This window comes from Grampus griseus (assembly GCF_964374135.1).
Source record: "Grampus griseus genome assembly, chromosome: 14".
Lineage (NCBI taxonomy): Eukaryota > Metazoa > Chordata > Mammalia > Artiodactyla > Delphinidae > Grampus > Grampus griseus.
Genome location: NC_139008.1, coordinates 76692757 through 76712835, shown reverse-complemented (window position 1 = coordinate 76712835; position 20079 = coordinate 76692757). Strand labels below are relative to the sequence as shown.

Genomic DNA, 20079 nt, shown 5'->3' with positions numbered 1-20079 from the left:
CACCAAATTTATTTTCTGCTATATAAATACAAGTCTATGGACTTCCCTTGTGGTCCAGTGGCCAAGACTCAGCACTCCCAATGCAGGAGGCCTGGGTTCAATCCCTGGTCAGAGAACTAGATCCCACATGCCGCAACTAAAGATCATGCATGCTGCAACAAAGATCCCACGTGCCACAACGAAGATCCCGTGTGCTGCAACTAAGAGCCTGCACAGCCAAATAAAAATAAATAAATAAGTAAGTAAAAATAAATACAAGTCTATGTTAGGAAAACAGTTGTGTGCTTTTTGACAGCTCTAGAGTTTGAAAACCCAGTGATGTAGAATTTTTCCCCACCACCATCAAGAAGAAGAAAGAGAAGGAGGGGGAGAGGAGGGGGAGGAAAAGAAAGAGAGAGAGAGAGAGAAATACAGGGAAGAAATAAGAGAAAATTTGGTTTCCCATCTAAGTGTAAAGTTCTAAGGAACAGATTTCCAACCCCCCATTCCCTCTGCCAGTATGAGATAGAAAACCTCTGTGTTCTGAAGGACAATGATCTCTAACCTAGAATTCTATACCCAGCCAAATTACCCATGAAATGAGAGGATAGAATGATGATATTTCCAAATATGTAATCTCTCAAAATTTTCTCTTTCTCAGAAAGAGAATGGAGCATGAGGGAGAAAGCCATGAAAAAGGAACTTGTGGAATCCAGGAAACAGGAGTTCCAGCCCAGGAAAAAGGCAAAAGGAAGGGCTAGCGCTGCAGCTTCCAGCAGGTCTAGAGAGGAATCAGTCCGAATCAGAGCAGGAGAACAGAGAGGTATGGGGTAATGTCTCCAAGACAAAAAATGAAGAAAGAAAGAAAGAGAGAAAGAGAAGAAAGAAGGAAGGAAGGATGAAAGGAAGGAAGGAAAGAAATAGGTTACCTATTTCTGATGTGTTTGAATTTATTGAGAGATTTCTATTCCTGTCAGAGACTTTGTGGGTCGACTGGTGATAAACACATAGAAAATGAAGTGTAGCCAATTTGTTGAACAGATGGGGCCTATGGGGTGTAGGCAGAAAAGAAGTTTATTCTTGGATGTGAAGTTTATTCTTTGCATGTCAAATTGTCTCTGGGAAGCCAGTTCTTCCCTCATACTCTTGGATGAAGTCTAGGGCAAATCTCACTCTCAGGTAATAAAACGCTCTCCATCACTTAAAACCCCCAGACAGTCTCAGTTCAGTAATTAAATTGTCCACTCTTACGCATTAAGCAGAATCACATGAAATTGCCATTTTTGTGAGCATAGATGGTTGAATATTAACAATTTCATTTGATTTCACTCTAACGAGTCAAAAATTCCAAATTTATTTAAAATTAAACCATCTCCCCTTCTGCCACTTTGGACTGGTCACCTGAGGTGAGAAGAAGAGGCCTGGGGGGCTTCTCTGTTTCCCCACCCAGGCCTTGCACCACCCTCCTCCACTCAGGAGTCAGCCTCTGTGGAGGTGGGGTGGGCACTCTCTGACCGTGGCAGGTGTTTCCAATGGACTCTACCTCTCTCAGGGTACTTTTGGCATCTGTGATGCTCAGAGATACTCCTCCACCTCTCAGCCCCCACTCTGCACTCCTCTGGATGGGTCAGGCCTCTGTCAACCTGAAGATCCCTTGATTTGATGACTGCTTACAATTCCACCTTTAGCCCCCAGGCATGCAGTCTCTTTTGACGGGGTCACCTCACACCATGGGGGAAACCTCTTAGACAAGATGCAAGCTGGTGTTTCCCCAGCACAGCCCAATCTGGTCCTCAGGACACTGTCCTGCACCCTTGAACACCGCCACCCCTTCCCTCTGCCGCTATCAAAGCAGCTAACCAGCCACAGTGCCTTTCATTTATACCTCTCAGGTGTGAGTCAGACACCACTTACTGTGTCACCTGAGCTTCCAGAGACACTTCAAGCTCTTCAAGAGGTCTGATGGAAGTGTCTTTCTTTAGGCTCGAAGAAAAAGCATCGTTCTCTTCCCCTTCCCATAAATTGGGCAAACTTACTGTCATCTCATCAGCAGCTCTCTCTCCAAACATTTTCTTTATAGTCTCTGGAAGTTTCAAACTTAGCCCTTTTATGCTCTTGAATGGGTAAGGGACCAAAGATAACAAAATCAGTTTTTGTGTTTTTATTTTAGTAGATTTAATTTACTTCATTTTTTAGAGCAGTTTTAGGTTCACAGCAGAATTGAGCAGAAGGTACAGAGGTTTTCTGTACATCCTCTGACCCCACAGATGCACAGCCTCCTCCAGTGTCAGCATCCCCCGCCAGAGTGGTACATTTGTTACAGTCATGAACCTACACAGACACGTTATTAACACCCAAAGTCCATAGTTTACTAGGGTTCACTCTTGGTGTTTTATATTCTGTAGGTTTGGAAAAATATATAATGGCATGTATCCACCATTATAGTGTCACGTAGAATAGTTTCACTGCCTTAAAAATCCTCTGTGCTCTGCCTATTCATCCCTCCCTCTCCCGCAAACCCCTGGCAACCATTGATCCTCTTCTAACCATCTCCATAGTTTTGCCTTTTCCAGAATGTCATAGAGTTGGAATCACACAGTATGTAGCCTTTTAAGATTGGCTTTTTTCACTTAGTAATATGCATTTAAGTTTCCTTCATGTCTTTTCATGGACTGATACCTCATTTCTTATTAGTGTGGAATAATATTCTATTGTCTGAATGTACCACAATTTATCCGTTCACCTGCTGGAGGACATCTTGATTGCTCACATGCTTTGGCAATTATAAATAAAGCTGCTATAACCAGTTTTTAATCACCGCTTTTACAAGTCCCACCTGGGTGGACTTACTTTGGAATGGGGAAGCATCACTTGAAACTGAGATGGAAATAGTTCTCTATTACATCCTGTTACACAAGAAAATGAAAAACCAAGGCAATTAATAACTTTAGGCAAGGAAATTTATGTAAGAAATGAAATTTAACCATACTACTCTACATACTCAGTGGTGAATACTACTTGTACAATCTTAATAATGTAAATATTGATTGAATCAAGAATTGTGGTACAAACACATTGGAAGGATAGGAGAAGGGGAAATTTGTGTGTTGGAGTGAGTGGGAACAGGACTAAGAGAACAAAATTCTCATATACCATAGTAAGCAAGCAACAGAAGAAGTCTAAATGGAAGAATCAAGGATTATCTGTTCAGGCATGTCGTTTAGAAACATGAAGGGAGATACCAGAGAGCTGAAAGTGTTCAAAGTGAGTGGGTGGGGATGTTGTTTCATGATAAGCTTCTTAAAGCTATTTGACTCTTTAAACTATGAACACATTACTTTGATTAAGCAATTTAATTTAAAAAACTGTAATAAAACATAGAAATTATCTAGAGACTAGGTAATATTTCAATATAACAAGAGCACTTGTACTCTTCTTTTTTTTAACATCTTTATTGGAGTATAATTGCTTTACAATGGTGTGTTAGTTTCTGCTGTATAACAAAGTGAATCAGCTATACATATATCCCCATATCTCCTCCCTCTTGTGTCTGCCTCCCACCCTCCCTATCCCACCCCTCTAGGTGGACACAAAGCACCGAGCTGATCTCCCTAGCACTTAGTCTCTTAACGACAAATGATTTGCATGAAGCCAAAAGTTATTTTGCGTGACCAAAATCTTTCTAATGTTACAGGGAAAATGACCCCTTTAGCTTTCTGCTTCTAGTATAATATGAAAATACACCCTCCTATTTCCAGATAACCTTGAGATAAGCAGTGGATTCTCCTACGAGATCAATATTTAAAAATTATATCGTGAGGGATTTGTTTTTCCCACTGGGTTACTTAGTATTAAATGTGAGAAATAACCAGGTCAGCTAAGCCAAGAGGGGCTACCTTGTCGATCTATAACTAACCCATGATCACTAATTCTCACCTCACTTATCCTGGAGCCCTTAACATCCCAATGATGAAACCCTATCAAGATTTTTTAGGACAATGGGTGAGAGAAAAAGACCAAGAGAGAAAAACAGAGATATGTTCTTCATGTAACCTCCACGAGGACAGGGGCCTGTCTTGTTCGTTTTATATATTTATTTATTTATTTGTTTGTTATTTTTTAAAACTTTTTGGCTGCGCCGCGGAGCATGCAGGATCTTAGTTCCCCGACCAGAGATCGAACCGGTGCCCCTTGCAGTGGAAGCGCGGAGTCTTAACCACTGGACCGCCAGGGAAATCCCCTTCTTGTTCATTTTAGTATTCTCGGTGTCTGGCACATAGTTAATGCTCAGTAAGTATGTAAGAATCTATTGAATAAATAAATCAATGAGTGATCCTAATTCCCCACTTTTCTCAAAGTCTATGTGCATTGGAATAAAGTTATGTTATATTTACAGTTCATAGATCTGTAAAAATCAACAGGTAAGATAGCCCTTAGATAAGGATACCCCATTGGATGTTTTGTGAAACAGCCAATTACAAATACTGGAAATGTAAAATCTACCAAGTGCGTGAGGAGATACGCAAAAATGTTGACCGTAGTATTATTTATAATAACAAGAAATGGCACTAACCTAAATGTCCATCAATAGAAGCCTGGGTAAGTACAAGATGGTCTACTCATTTGATGGCATACTCTATAGCAATGAAAATGAACAAGCTAGAGCTACACATACGCATATAGATGAACCACCCAAAAATGTAACGTTGAGGGAAAAAAGCAAGTCATAGAAGAATTCAAATATTAGTATGCCATTTATATAAAGTTTTAAAATATACAAAACAATATTGTTTTAAGAAGCCTTCATTTGCAGTGTAAGTATAAAAATGCATGGAAATAAGAAATACTAAATGTTAAATGAATGAATGAATATGCTTTTTAGAATTACCAGCCCCCAAATGAAGATGTTTTCTTTAAAAAAAAAAGCATTTTATTTACTTTTAATAGGTGATTATATATGCACATTCAAAAGAATACTAAAAGGTATTTTCAGTATTTTTTCCACCTCATCCCTAGCTACTCAGTCCTTGTCTCCAGAGGTAAATACTCTTATCACTTTTTTTTTTGTCACACCATGCGGCATGTGGGATCTTAGCTCCCCAAGCAGGGATCGAACCCATGCCCCCTTGCATTGGAAGCATGGAGTCTTAACCACTGGACCACCAGGGAAGTCCCCTGTTATCACTTTTTTAATGTCTCATTCCAGACCTCTGGAATCCAGAGGTGGTCTCTTCATTAATAAACATATATGTGTTCTGCACCTACCACAAAACTTCTGGCTGTTTTTTCTTGATCAGTATGGCTAAAGATTTATCAATTTTATTGATATCTGCTTTTACCTTTATCATTTCTTTCCTTCTGCTTGCTTTGGGTTTAATTTGATCTTCTTCTTTTTTTTTAATACATTTATTTATTTATTTTTGGCTGTGTTGGAGCTTTGTTGCTGCGTGCGGGCTTTCTCTAGTTGCGGCGCGAGGGCTTCTCATTGCAGTGGCTTCTCTTGTGGAGCACGGACTCTAAGCGCGCGGACTTCAGTAGTTGTGACACGCGGGCTCTAGAGCGCAGGCTCAGTAGTTGTGGCACACGGGCATAGTTGCTCCAAGGCATGTGGGATCTTCCCGGACCAGGGCTTGAACCCATGTCCCCTGCGTTGGCAGGCAGGTTGTTAACCATTGCGCCTCCAGGGAAGCCCTTAACAACTTTTATTTATAAAGTGCAGCAGCATTAATCATCTTTATCATGTTGTATATTACATCCCTAGTAGTTCCTTATAATTAACTGGAAGTTTATACATATTGACTATCTTCATCTAATTCCCCTCCCCCCATTTCTTAGGTCCTTTTAATGTGTTATGAAATTTGCCTTTTCCATAATTGAGGTGCAATTCTTTTTCCGGTTTGTCATTTATCTTTTTACTTCACATGATTATTTTTTGTATTTTCATTGATCTTTTCCCCTAAGCCTCCTGAATTTTGTGTTATAGTTAAAAGGGTATTCTCAAAAAAAAAAAAAAGGATATTCTCCACTTCAGGGTTGTAAAAGAATTCTCCCAGGGATTTTCCTGGTACTTTTATGGTTTCCTTCTTTCCAGTTAAATCTTTGATCCTTTCGGCATTTTTCCAGGTATAAGATATAAAGTATGGATGTAACTCTGTTTTTCACTTGCAGAGGCTGCATAGTTGTCCCAAGCCTCTTACTGAATGAAATCCATCTTATCTTAGCCAATTTGAAATACCACCTTTGTTGAATATTAAATGTCTACATGTATTTGAGTCTATCTGGGAATTTTTCTTCTCTTCCACTGATTTGTGGAACTAATTAGGTACTAGTACCTAATAGTCGTAATTATAAGGCTTTATAATATGTTCACTACATGGTCAGGCCGCAGAAATGGTCAGTTTTCAGAAATGTTTTCTTGTTAATTTTTCCAGAAGAATTTTAGACATGGCTCATCTAGTTCCAAAACAAAATCCTATTTGTGTTTTTCTTGGGCTGTCATTAAATGTCTAGATTAAATCTCATCAACTGTCTGATATCTTAGTGATATGGAGTCTTTCTAGCCAAGAACATAGCTTATATTTCTGTTTGTTCCAGTTTTTCTGTGTCCTTCTGCGGAATCAAATTTTTTCTTCACATAGATTGTGAATCTTTATTGTAAAGTTTATTCCTAGGAATTTTAAAAGATTTCTTTGGAAATGGAGGCTTCCATTATATCTTCTGTTGTATCCCTAAGATTTCTGAAATAGCCCTAGGAGATAACACTATCTTAAATAATCCCGAGAATTACCTAGACTAGCAAGTAGTTCTCAACCTGTTTCCCCTTGCAACACATACTATAGGTGACCTTGACATAGGCCAGTCAATCCTACAGGTGTTCCTTGTTTTTTAGAGACTCCAACAGAGAAAGAGGCTGTGGTTCTTCAGCAGCTGATGGAAATTTATGTGTACCAGACATGCATTGAGGGTCAGGGACACCATGGTGACCAAGACAGCCTGAGTCCCTGCCCTCATGAAAGTTGATCACATAGTTCTAGCCAAACAGAGCAAACTCAGCAAATAATTGAATAATTATAAGGGTGCAAAGTTCTGCTAAGGGGCTATGAGATTGGAGCAGAGATAATGGTCAGGTGTTAACATCCATTAACATCCACACACAAGGCTTCAATTACCTCCCAAATGCTACTCACGCATACATTGTGTCTCCAGTCCTGAATTTCCTCTAAACTCCATTTCCAATTCCCCATCAGGAGGCAGAGTCTAATTCTCCTACCCTGATCTGGACTGGCTTGTGTTTTGCTTGTAGCCAATTAACTACAGTGGTAGTGTGAGATACGAGTCTAATTTCTTCCTTATGCTTGTGAATATTCAGTTTCCCACTAATTTACTGAAGAGAGGATCCTTTTCTCATTGCATATGCCTCTGGCACTTTTGTCCAAGATCATTGATTGTAAATATGTAGGTTTATTTCTTTCCATTGTTCTGTATGTCTGTTATGATGTGGCTCTATGTTACGTCCAAGGCTAGGTCACATGAGGTAGTGCACCTCTGCCTTGCTGTATGGGACACACACTCTTGAAGCCTTCAGCTGCCATGTAAACAATTTGACAGCCCTGAGGCTGCCATACTGTGAGGAAGCTCAAAGTAGCCCATTCAGAGACCACATGGATAGGCCCTAAGGCTTCCGGAAGAGAGAGAGGCCCAGCTAGCACCCAGGCACTCTGTCCCCCAGTGGTCCACTCCACAGTAGAGACCCCCAAGTTACAAGAACCTAGCCAAGCTCTTTCCAAATTCCAGACCCACAGATCTACTAGAGATAATACAATAATTGCTGTTCTTCCAAAGTACTAAATTTTGGAGCAGCTTGTTTTGTAGTATAGTAACTGGGACCTGGGCCACGTGTCCTACCACAGGGTTTTGCACATGCTTTCCTTCCTACTTGAAACACTTGCACTGCTTTTGCCTAGTTACCACCAACGTGTCTCTTCAGACCTTTGCTAAAGCTACAGTGCTTCTGGATGCTCCATCCTTAAACCCTGAAACCAGGGTTTCATAACATCAGGTACCTTTACTTCCTATACTTGTCACAGTTGTATTTGGAGATTCTTTCACTGTCTTTCTGACAGGTCTTCAGCTCCATAGACCAGCATTCAGTCCATGCAGTTACACAGTAAGCCAGGCATTGCAAACTCAAATATCAACAGGTACAGGAAAGTAACATAAATGAGAGATACGGGCAGGGTGGGGACTGTGGTAAAATATAAGTACCCATCTTTAGGGCACAGCTGCCACTCAGCAGGCTCTGTGCAGCCTAATCTGCCTCCTTTTTTAAAATTTTATTTTATTTTATTTTTTTTGGCTGCGTTGGGTCTTCGTTGCTGCATGCGGGCTTTCTCTAGTTGTGGCGCAAGGGCTTCTCATTGCAGTGGCTTCTCTTGTTGTGGAGCACGGGCTCTAGGCACGTGAGCTTCAGTAGTTGTGGCATGCGGGCTCAGTAGTTGTGGCTCACGTGCTTAGTTGCTCGACGGCATGTGGGATCTTCCCGGACCAGGGCTGGAACCTGTGTCTCCTGCATTAGCAGGTGGATTCTTAACCACTGCATCACCAGGGAAGTCCCTGCCTCATTTTTAAGGAGATGACACAAACCCAGATTATTATGTGTATGTTAAAGTGATAGCAACTAATTAAAAGTAAAAACCCAGAAGAAAGAAAAGGAGAGAAAAGAAAAACAACCACCACCTGAAGATTTAATACTCCTTGTTTTCTGAGAACGCTGAACTCTTACTTTGTGTAACCAAGAAATTGTATTTAACTGAGGCATAGGTTAGCCGTGGGCTGGCTGTGGTTCAGGAGCGGGTCACTTGGATTTGTTTTTCTCTATTTGTACCTAGAGACTGTCAGTCAAAATCTATTCCAAGGGCCAGAATGCTTCTTGACTCTTGCTTAATAATAAAATAATAATTATTTTTTAGGAATTATTTATTTTTCTTTAGGAAGCAGATGGAAGTAAGATATTGTGACCATTAAGTTACACTAAATCCTGTGTGTTCCTTGCCAGAAGATAAATTATATATGTGTTTGTAATAAGGAATGGAACATGCAAAGCTCATAAAAACCCTGTGAGAAGTTGATTTTTATCTAAAGATTATGCTTCTTGTTAGTTAATGTGTCTGTTAAAAAAACAGAAAAAGAAATGAGCTATGAAGCCATGAGAAGGCATGGAGGCAGGAGTTCCCTGGCAGTCCAGTGGTTAGGACTCGGCGCTCTCACTGCCATGGCCTGGGTTCAATCCCTGGTTGATGAACTGAGATCCCACAAACTGTGCGTTGCGGCCAAAAAAAAAAGTAAAAGAAGAGAAAAGAAAAGACATGAAGGCCACATACATGCAATGCATATTACTAAGTGAAACAAGCCAATCTGCATGATTCCAACTATATGACATTCTGGGAAAGGCAAAACTGCAGGACACAGTTCAAAGATCAGCGGTTACCAGGGAATGGGAGAGGGAGGGGAAGGCAGTGCTCTGAGAACAAGTGATTCCCTAGGATGACGGGTGATCAGTCACTAACAAGAGCAGGTAGGGAATTCCCTGGAGGTCCAGTGGTGAGGACTCCATGCTTCCACTGCAGGGGGCACAGGTTCAATCCCTGGTCGGTGAACTATGATCCTGCGTGCTGCGAGGAGCAGCCAAAAACAAAAAACAAAAAAACCAAGAGCATGTAGTAGCCTTGGTTGCTCAGAGCAGCACACTGAGGACTTCACTAAGGAGCGTCCTATCACTCTTTAGATGGGGAAGTTGAGACAGGGTGTCATCGAACTCTACTAATTCTCATGACCCCTGGATAAAACAGGAAATTGTTTTTCCCGTTTAACTAAGAGGAAAACTAAGGCCCAGCTGTGTTGAGGCCCAAGTCACAGGATAAAATCCAAAGACTGGCTTAGAGAAGGAAAAGAGAGATCTCCCCTCGATATATGGAAGGAGGGAAGAAAGTTGAGACTAGAAGTCATAGGCCCATCACTTGGGTGCCCAAGGGTGATAGTAAAATGGGTCAGAACACCCCCTTCTACCTTTAAACCTTTGAAGAGATTGTCTGATTGTGCAGGGACCTCAGCTTTGGGTTTAGGGAAACCCCTCTGTGTCTGCTCCTTCACCCCAGCAACCTATGGGATCCAGATTGCTTGGAAGATAGAAAGAAGAAAATTCACCTTTAGCAGAGGGCTGGACAATATCTGAATGTTGCTTAGTACTGTCTTAGACTGGCACTCAATGGACAGTGAAATTCCTTTGACTGTTTTTGGTGTCCTGAAATTCAGTCTCAATGTATTTTATAAGGAGCGAAGTAAGGAGGCCTGCCTGGTCCAGAGAAGGGAGTCCTCCAAGGCTGGGGCAAGGTCCCAAAGCACTGTTTGGAGTGGCCCCGTCAGCCACACATTTCATATCATGAACTTATGCAAATTAAACTATATAGCCTTGGCAAGGAAGATTGAGCAGGAGTTAAATTGAGAGATATTGAGAGAGAGAAACTATTTTTAAATAGTGGGGAAGCAGTCCTAGAGTGAGCAAGAGAGAGCTTGCCTGGACATCTGCAGTCCCTTCACTCACTGTTCCCTGAACCTACCACAACGCGTGTATAATTCTTTGCTGAGTGTGATTCTAGAGGGTCAACATTCCCCACGCCCAAACCTCAACCTGTCATATAAGAGGGCTACAAAAAACTACTTAGTTTATCTAGAACTGGGTGAAAGAAATAGCAATCTGGCACTTCTTGCCTTTTAACTCACTATAAAAGTTACTGATTTTATTGTTTCACCCTCACTAGAACCTAAGTTCCATGAGGGCAGGGATTTTTGTCTGTTTGATCACCACTATGTTCTCAGCTCTGCGAGCAGTGCTTTGCAAGTAGTGGGCGTTTAATAAACACTTACGAAAGGAGCAATTGAGGGAAGGAGAGAAAGGAGTAACAAAGGCCGGAGAAGAGGAATAGGGAAAGGGAAAAAGGGAAGAACGAAGCGGAAGGAGAAAAGAAGGAAGCCCCAGCGTCCGCGTCTAGCGGGCAGCCTGCAACTCCCAGTAGAACTGCAACTCCCAGTAGAACTACAACTCCCAGCAGGCCTCGGGGCCCAAAAGGCTGGCCTAGGAGGCTCAGGCGGGACCAACGAGGGTTAGCCCGGCTCCCGGCGTGCCTTTGCGAGCGCAGGCGTCGCCGCAGGGCCCGCCGGGACTTGTGGTCCGGGCCGCGGGTGGGGCTGGGCATGGAGGCGGGCGGGGGCCGGGGGCGGGCGCAGGCCCCTCCCCCGTCACTTCCTGCCGGGCTGCGGGCGCCCGAGCGGCTGTTCAGTGTTTGTGCCGGTAGCGGTCGCGTCTGGCTCGGCTCCCCCTCCCTCTAACCCCCGGCCCGGCGGCGCCCGCCTCCTCCGCGGCCACTCCGCCTCTTTCCTCCCGCCGTCCCTTCCTCCTCTTCCTTCCTCCTTCCCCTCCTCGCCGTCACCTCCGCCGCCGCCCAGGACTGCCGGCCGGGAGACGAGTTCGGGGCAGCAGCCAGGTGAGGCGGCAGGGCCAGGCCTGGCGGGGCCCGCGCGGGCGCCGTGGCCGCTGGGAGGTGGGTGGCGGGCGGGGTTTAGGCCTCGGCGGGCCCGCGCGCTCGGCCTTTTTCCCCGGGCTTCTCTCCCGCCCGCGGGGCCTTCCCGGAGGAGGCGGGATCTCCCGCGCCACCCGCCTCGGGGCGCCCAGCGGCCTGGACCTTGGGCGTCCCTAGCTCCTCCACCCCTTGCTGGGCCCAGAAACAGGTGCCACGCCGCCTTTCCTCATTCCTCTGATTGCGCTGCGATGCCGAAGTTATTCCCGGGGCGGGGGCGGGGCGGGGGATCCCCGCTTCAAGTCCCTGCGGGCCGGAGCACTTAAATCTCCCCAGCCGGGCCTGTAGCGTTATAGTTACGCACACGGCCCAGGTGTCCAGCGCGGGTGCAAATCCCAGCGCAGTCTCTTTAGGCAAGTCACTTGAAGTCTTTGTGTTTTGGTTAGAAAAAGGGGCTAATGCCGTCCCTGCCTCTGAAGGCTGTTAAGGTTCAGTGAAATGGGGCGTATAAAGCGCTTATCAGAGTGCCAGACGCACAGCGTGTCCCAATAAACCGTCTGCATAATTTATTAGCATGATATTAAGGTATAACTTAATGGGTAGAGTGGACCAAAGTTGACCTACCTAGCCGTTTGGGTTTCTTTAGGGGCCGAAGCATTCAGCGTTTTGCCCACCGCCAGCGCCGGGGCATTGTTTTGGGTTGTTAACAGCTGAAAGGGGCGTACGTTTAATTGGGACACTCTGTAAGTAGGCAGTCTGTAAAAGATAGTGTTGCTATTTCCACGTCCTCCGCTGAGTCAACTGCAGGATTTTCACCAGCTCCCTCCGTATGAGCAACCTGTCCATTTTCCTGCCATCATCCGCTTCTTGTTGTCTTTCCATTTCTGGGAAAGTTTCCTTGAGTTTAGCAAACCTTTCTGGAGCACTTGCTGTGTGTCAGGCTCTGGAGGGAGGGTGTACGGAGCTGGAAAAGTTGTCTTTTTTTTGCCGCTGCATTTCTAACTTTTGACTTTTTCTCACGGCAGCTTTGCTTTTATTCCCTCCGTCCCCGTTGGCCGACTTTCCTTTTGAGCCCTTGCCCCACCTCCGTGTCGCAGTATTGCTTATGTGGAAGTTTTCTTCTGTTCAGGCGAAGATGTGTGCTTCAGTCTGTTCTGCCTCTGTTCTCTTGCTGTGGGGACGTTTTTAAGGTCACTCTTCCTGCTTGTAGCTTTAATTGTTTAGAGGGTGGTGGAAAAAGAGTTAGACCAGATTTTTGGTTGATTTTGGACTTTCAGGAATCAGTGTGCTTACCAAATGTATTCAGTAGATTACATTGCAGCTTGAAGTATAAACTAAAAATACAGTGGGATTGTAGAGGGGGTAGTTTCAGTCATCCTGGTGACAGGTGGGATTTTTAAAACATTATTTAAAGATACTGAGTTTTTTTGTTTTTAATTTTATTTTTTAAAATTTATTTAATTTGTTTTTTGCTGTGTTGGGTCTTCGTTGCTGCGTGCAGGCTTTCTCTAGTTGCGGCTAGCGGGGGCTACTCTTTGTTGAGGTGTGAAGGCTTCTCATTGCGGTGGCTTGTCTTGTTGCGGAGCACGGGCTTCAGTAGTTGTGGCACGCGGGTTCAGTAGTTGTGGCTCGCGGGCCCTAGAGCGCAGGCTCAGTAGTTGTGGCACACGGGCTTAGTTGCTCTGCAGCATGTGGGATCTTCCTGGACCAGGGCTCGAACCCATGTCCCCTGCATTGGCAGGCGGATTCTTAACCACTGCGCCACCAGGGAAGCCCCTGAGTTTGTTTTAATTCTGTTCTTAGTTGTATAGGTGTACTCTTCATTAAGGAAATTCAATTTATGGAGGTTCAAATTTACAAAAGAGGAAGGAGTGTGTGTTTGCTCTACTGACTGATCCTCCTGTGTCATAGCATTGTTTTAGGTAGTAAATTTCCTTACTGAATTTAAACTCTTTTGATTTACACTCATCTCTCAGCAACACACAGGATGCAAAGTGGCCTCCCTGTTTTTACATTTTCCTGGAATTTTCTGACACAGTGTTACCATCAAGAAATAGTTTAAAGTCTTCGTTTGGATGACTCTAAAAACACCTAAGCAAACAGCTGTAGAAGCAGTACAAAGCATGTCTTCTGCCATATCAAAAACAGTAGTGTTAGGGAAATGATGTTTTAACACTTCAGTCAATAATCTAATTTTGAACAACTTTCTCTCATGGAAAACATACAAAAGTCGAATAGTATAGAGAACCCCCCCTGAACTGGTTACTCAGATTTGATAATTATTAACGCATAGCCAAGGTCAATCTTGTTTCATGTAGTACTCCCTCCCCCAAACTGGGTTATTTTGACATAAATCCTGAATATCATATAATTCTGCCAGGTTGCCCCAGGCTCATAATCTGTCGCAAAATTACTTTTAGTGGAATCATAGTTCTCATTTTGTTTGCTTTGTGGGGCTTCTTATCTCTGTTTATGCATGATTACAGCAGAAAAAAATATCCTCATCCCCCTCAAAGTCATATCCAGGATGCTGCCTTGCTTCTTTGTGTACAAGAGCAACAATTTTTGAGCTATTAATGACTATAATTGAGGAGCAATCAGAAATACAGATATACCTAATTCTGTTTGGTGGAGGCCTACCTATGAAACCACTTTTTTTTTTTAATTTCCTGGAACTTTTTAATTTCCTATATCATGGGCAGCTTCCCATTTCAGCACAGATCTATTTCATTATTTTTGTCTCGTGTATTCTACTGCATGGAAAGCTAAGATATTTTTAAATGATGAAGTCATTGGTCTGTGGAGATGATTATTACCTAAAGTTTAATTCTAGCAAAATGTCATCAATTTTAACTTGAGAACTGAGATATTTGGCAAAGAGATTGTTCCAGTTTACCTTTACCTATAAAATGAAACCACTTTTGATGGAGAATACCTTTGTGTTAAAATACAGTTAATAGTTCATAATGAAACTTGTAAAGTTTCTTTACAGTATTTGTGTAAATATACTGCTGTCACCTTAGGTTAAGAATTAAGCAAAAGATTTTTTTTTTTTTTTTTAAGCGGTACGCGGGCCTCTCACTGTTGTGGCCTCTCCTGTTGCGGAGCACAGGCTCCGGACGCGCAGGCTCAGCGGCCATGGCTCACGGGCCCAGCCGCTCCGCGGCATGTGGGATCTTCCCGGACCGGGGCACGAACCCACGCCCCCTGCATCGGCAGGCGGACTCTCAACCACTGTGCCACCAGGGAAGCCCAAGCAAAAGATATTTGATTTCAAAAGTGTTGTAGAATTATTTTCTAAAGACCGCCCCCCCCAATCTGCTGTATTTACAAACCAATTTTGTAAATATGAATGAATTCACAGCATAAATGATCATATTTTTCTTTCTCATCTAAAAAGAGATCTCTCCTAGAATGGAAGTTGACAGGAATATTATGTTTGTCATTGTTACTTTTGAAATTTCTGGTCATGAACAGTTTTCAACTCGTAGACCTGTAATGTCATTATTTCATTTGTGTAGGTTTACTTTTGAGCTTGATCAGTTACAGTTAACTTATGTTTTAGTTATTACAACTTGGGAGATGAGGAGGGGTATGCATACCTCTTAACATTAGGGGGAAAAAAAAAACCCAACCAATTTGGCATCTAAGAAAGGACACAATATGTACTTTATTTTAAAAAATGCTCAGTGCTTCCCAGTAGGCTTTCAGTAAAACTTTTAAGTATTTGGAATTGTTACCGTTAATACAGTTTGTTCAGACTAAAGTGCTCTAAGATTCAGCCAGAAAGCCTATTTATATACAGATTATCTTAAGTTTAGAAATGAGCATGAGGCATGGAACTCCCCCCCGCCCCCAGTTCTTGAAGTCTAACCCATTAACGTTCTGGGTGTAATCATTAAACATGGGGCTGCACTGTGCTGCTTCATCCACAGCTTCTCCCCAATATGACAGTGACAATGTAAGGCGGCACAGAGTGGGTCTCAGCTTGTGGGACAGTTTTCTCTGATGCCTTTTTACTCATGGAGTAAGAAAGAGTGAAATTCACCAGCATAAAGATGGAACTTTCATGAAAAATGTATCTTTCTGTAGAATGTCATAAATCAAAATTCTAGGAGCCTTGTTTATGAACCTCCAAACTGGATCATACTTGATGTCATACTTAGTGACAAACATTTGCTCAATTTGGGGAAATATAAATTCTATCCCCTCAGATGAGAGCTTTTGGAGTTGCTTTATTTCTCTCAAAATAGGATTTTGTGGCCTTCAAAAATGTTTAGAGAACTTTTTTTTCACTTACATATATATGTATGTATATTATATATGTGTGTGTTTGTTGGATTGTCATGTAAAATGTATTTTTTAGGTCAAAAAAGTTTGCAGGCCACTGTAGTTAAGTTATACTGGCAAATAAAAGCACAAATTAACCTCAAAAAATGTTTAGAGAATTTTATGACAGATTTTTGTTTCACACTAGACCTATAACAGATTGTTTTAAATTAACTTCTTGTGACAGAGACCTTTGTGGTTAAAATGCTTCTGGTGTAATTTTCTGCATGAGCTTTTCCGTAAATGCTTGATTTTGACCAGGTTTTATTTATGCCATTCCAAAAATATAATTTGTAGGTTAGAGGTTGAACCATGAGAAGACATGTTATTTGCTATGGTTATTTTCCCCCAACATTTTGTTATGAAAAATTTCACACACGTAAGAAAGTTTAAAGAATTTCAGTGTACACTTCTATGTTTACCACCTACTTTCTGCCATTATTTTACTGTATTTACTTTATTACATGTCTGTTCCATCTGTCCATCTCTTTTAATTCATTAATCCATTCTATTTTTCGATACATTTCCAAGTACATTATAACATTAGCACACAGCATGCATATCTACCACAGTTAATTTTATTTATTTTTTGTAACTTTTTTTAACATCCTTTTTTTAAATAATTAATTAATTTTGGGCTGCATTGGGTCTTCGTTGCTGTGCGCGGGCTTCTCATTGCAGTGGCTTCTCTTGTCGCGGAGCACAGGCTCCAGGCACGTGTGCTTCAGTAGTTGTGGCTCACGGGCCCTAGAGCGCAGGCCCAGCAGCCATGGCGCACGGGCTTAGTTGCTCCGCGGCATGTGGGATCTTCCCGGACCAGGGCTCGAACCCGTGTCCCTTGCATTGGCAGGCGGATTCTTAACCACTGTGTCACCAGGGAAGCCTGCATCAGAGGTAATTTTTTTTTTTTTTTTTTTTGCGGTACGCGGGCCTCTCACTGTTGTGGCCTCTCCCGTTGCGGAGCAACAGGCTCCGGACGCGCAGGCTCAGCGGCCATGGCTCACGGGCCCAGCTGCTCCGCGGCATGTGGGATCTTCCCGGACCGGGGCACGAACCCGTGTCCCCTGCATCGGCAGGCGGACTCTCAACCACTGCGCCACCAGGGAAGCCCCACAGTTAATTTTAAAAGTGAGACAGTTCTACAAGGTATTCCTAGATCTTTAAAAGCCAAGAGCTTTGCTGACTTTTGTTTCCAATTTTACTTTGATTACAGAACTCTTTGCTATTTATTTTATTTTTTAAATTTTATTTATTCGTTTATTTATGTATCTATATATTTGTTTATCTATTTATCTTTACTTATCTATTTATATATCTATTTATTCATCTATTTATCTGTTTATTTACCTATTTATTTATTTATCTATATTTATCTATTTATCCATTCATTCATTCATGCTGCGTCCTGAGGCATGTGGAACTTCCCTGACTAGGGATCAAACCTGTGCCCCCTGCAGTGGAAGCACCGAGTCTTAACCACTGGACCACCAGGGAAGTCCCAGAACTCTTTGCTTTTTAAAGGAAATTGTTTAAAGAACTTTTTGCACCAAGCTGTGCTTACCTACGAATCACGTATTATGAAGTTGGAATAATGTTGATCAAATCCTTTCTTCTCACATAAGGAGATAATAAGATTATAAATATGCAGCTATGTTGATCTTAACAAATGCCACTAGATGGATGGCTTGGATATGTTTTGCTGACAGCTTAATGCTCTGAACTAAAAAACTTTACCAAAGAGAATTATTTATTTTAATAAAATGGTAAAATGAGGAAATTACTGCAAATAGCTTATTTACTTTTTAAAATATTTACATTCCTATAGTAGTGAATAAGGTTGATGTTAAGTGATTTATGTCACCAGATAAATGGAGGTAGAAACAAATTCTCTTCAGACTTAATTATATTTTCTGGAATAACACATGTTCAATTATTTGTTAAAGGAATATATTCAGGGGGTCCCTCAGAGTAATTTACTGAAAGCAAAAGTAGAAAAATCTATCCAAGAATGTGTTTGCTTTCAATTAAGAATTAGTCTTCTAAATATTAAATCTGTATCCCATCTGCTTCTGTTTAATCTGGAATCTAATTTGGAAAAATGTGATGACTTTGTGAGTTTATAACAGTAATGGAAGCAAAACAGATAATTGTATTATAATAGAGAGGTCATAATTGTCCTAGAGGCTTTTTGAAATGTCTGCTGGACTACAAAGTCTAAGAAAATCTATTTAAGTGCCCTGGGGTCTTTTCCCAAAATGAAAATGATTGCTCATCAGATTGTCTCTATATTTGAAGTAGCGTTAAAATTGGTTGCCCAGTGAGTGTGGGTTGATTTTAGTCAGCATGTCCTCTATTCCCATTTAAAATGTTTTTTTTTACAAGTGGTGTGTAACTATTAAGTTTATATTTGTAGATGTTTATATGTGACTGAGGACAGGATCAGTGAATCTGCTGGATAATAATATTTGCTACTATTTATTAAGCTCTTACCATGTGCCAGGTTAGGATTACAGGGTGAGAGTTATTTGATGGAGCAAAGGAATCTGAAAGGTCAGATTGAATTTATCTAATAATATAAAAGCTGCTGTTCACCGAGCTCTTCCTTTGTGCCAGAGGTTGAAGTGGACGCTTTGTGTTGTATTTCTGTTACTCCCCAACGTCTTTGCAAAGGAAGGGTCGTAATAGCTGAGGTGCTGAGGCCCATCTGGGAGGCCAAGTAACTGGAGTGGGGTCCTGAGCTCTTTCCACTGAAGCACAACACGTCTCTAATTATTCTCAGGTGCTTTTTGTTTAGAGTAATTTATTCTGGGTGTCACCAGTGCTTTCTCCCCAGTTCTCCCACCCACCACAGTTAGGATGAATTTTGTTCACTAGGACTTCAGACCAATTTGGAAAAAAGTCTGGCTCGGTAGTACTCAGTCTTTCAAATGAATGCTGTTCATGATTTCCTTGAAATAGTTGGAAGATTTTCAGTTTCCTTTTGTTTGTTGTGACAGATTACTGTAGTCAAATTAAACTAAAACTTTTAAGCTGTTTCAACGGTTGGGGGTGGGCCTTAGAGGTAAATGGGGATGAGGATGTTTCATTAGCCTTTGTGTTGAAGGATGCTGTCCCCTAAATTATTGCTATAATCCTTCATGAAGTTTATTGAAAATGATTTATTAACTGTAGACAAGGTTGTTGCCAAGAAAATCAGTTTTTTATTTTTAATATATAAATTTATTTATTTATTTATTTATTTAATTTATTTGGCTGCGTTGGGTCTTTGTTGCTGTGCGCGAGCTTTCTCTAGTTGCGGTGAGCGGGGGCTACTCTTTGTTGCGGTGCGTGGGCTTATTGCGGTGGTTTCTCTTCTTGTGGAGCATGGGCTCTAGGCGTGTGGGCTCAGTAGTTGTGGCTTGCGGGCTCAGTAGTTGTGGCTCACAGGCTCTAGAGTGCAGGCTCAGTAGTTGTGGTGCACCCGCTTAGTTGCTCCGTGGCATGTGGGATCTTCCCGGACCAGAGCTCGAACCTGTGTCCCCTGCATTGGCAGGCAGATTCTTAGCCATTGCGCCACCAGGGAAGTCTGAAACTTAGTTTCTTTAGAATTATATTATTCTGCTTTACTGGAAATGAGTTAACTAAGCCTCTAATTAACTTTATAGGGTTGTTGCCCTCTTTGCTTTCCAGCCATTTTTAAAAAATTTTATTTGTTTATTTTTGGCTGCTTTGGGTCTTTGTTGCTGTGCGCCGGCTTTCTCTAGTTTGTCAGGAGGGGGCTACTCTTCATTGCGGTGCGTGGGCGTCTCACTGTGGTGGCTCTAGGCATGCGGGCTTCAGTAGTTGTGGCATGTGGGCTCTGGGGTGCGTGGGCTTAGTTGCTCTGCGGCATGTGGGATCTTCCCCGACCAGGGATCAAACCCGTGTCCCCTGCATTGGCAGGCAGATTCTTAACCACTGCGCTACCAGGGCAACCCTTATGGCTAGTCTTAAAAGGCTAGATCACTGAAATTTAATGTGCCTTTGGATTTGGGGTTATGAGTTTGGATTTGGTATATGAGTTTCCATTCTGTGTTTAACCTCAACCAAGGCATAAGTGTGTCTCATTAATCATGAAAAGGTGTTGGAAATGTGTCTTTTCTGGGAATGAAATGAGCAGATAATGCTTCTTAAGGTGTTACTATATTAGCTCCTCTCAGGCATGAGCTTTATGATCTAC

At 42.2% G+C, this 20079-nt stretch overlaps 1 protein-coding gene across 9 annotated transcripts in view; it reads left to right on the top strand.

Annotated features, from left to right (window-relative positions):
• Positions 1 to 11292: 11292 nt before the first annotated feature.
• The window catches only part of STAU1 (staufen double-stranded RNA binding protein 1), a 61570-nt gene continuing 52783 nt past the window's right edge, over positions 11293 to 20079 (top strand). For 3 of the 9 annotated variants that reach the window (XM_082670455.1, XM_082670454.1, XM_082670451.1), the window contains exon 1: positions 11455 to 11519. The gene's annotated coding sequence lies outside the window, so the exon portion shown is untranslated. Of the gene's footprint in view, positions 11520 to 11730; positions 11764 to 12577; positions 12743 to 20079 lie in introns of those variants that run through there. The other 6 variants (XM_082670448.1, XM_082670447.1, XM_082670458.1 and 3 more) reach the window with 5 other exon arrangements.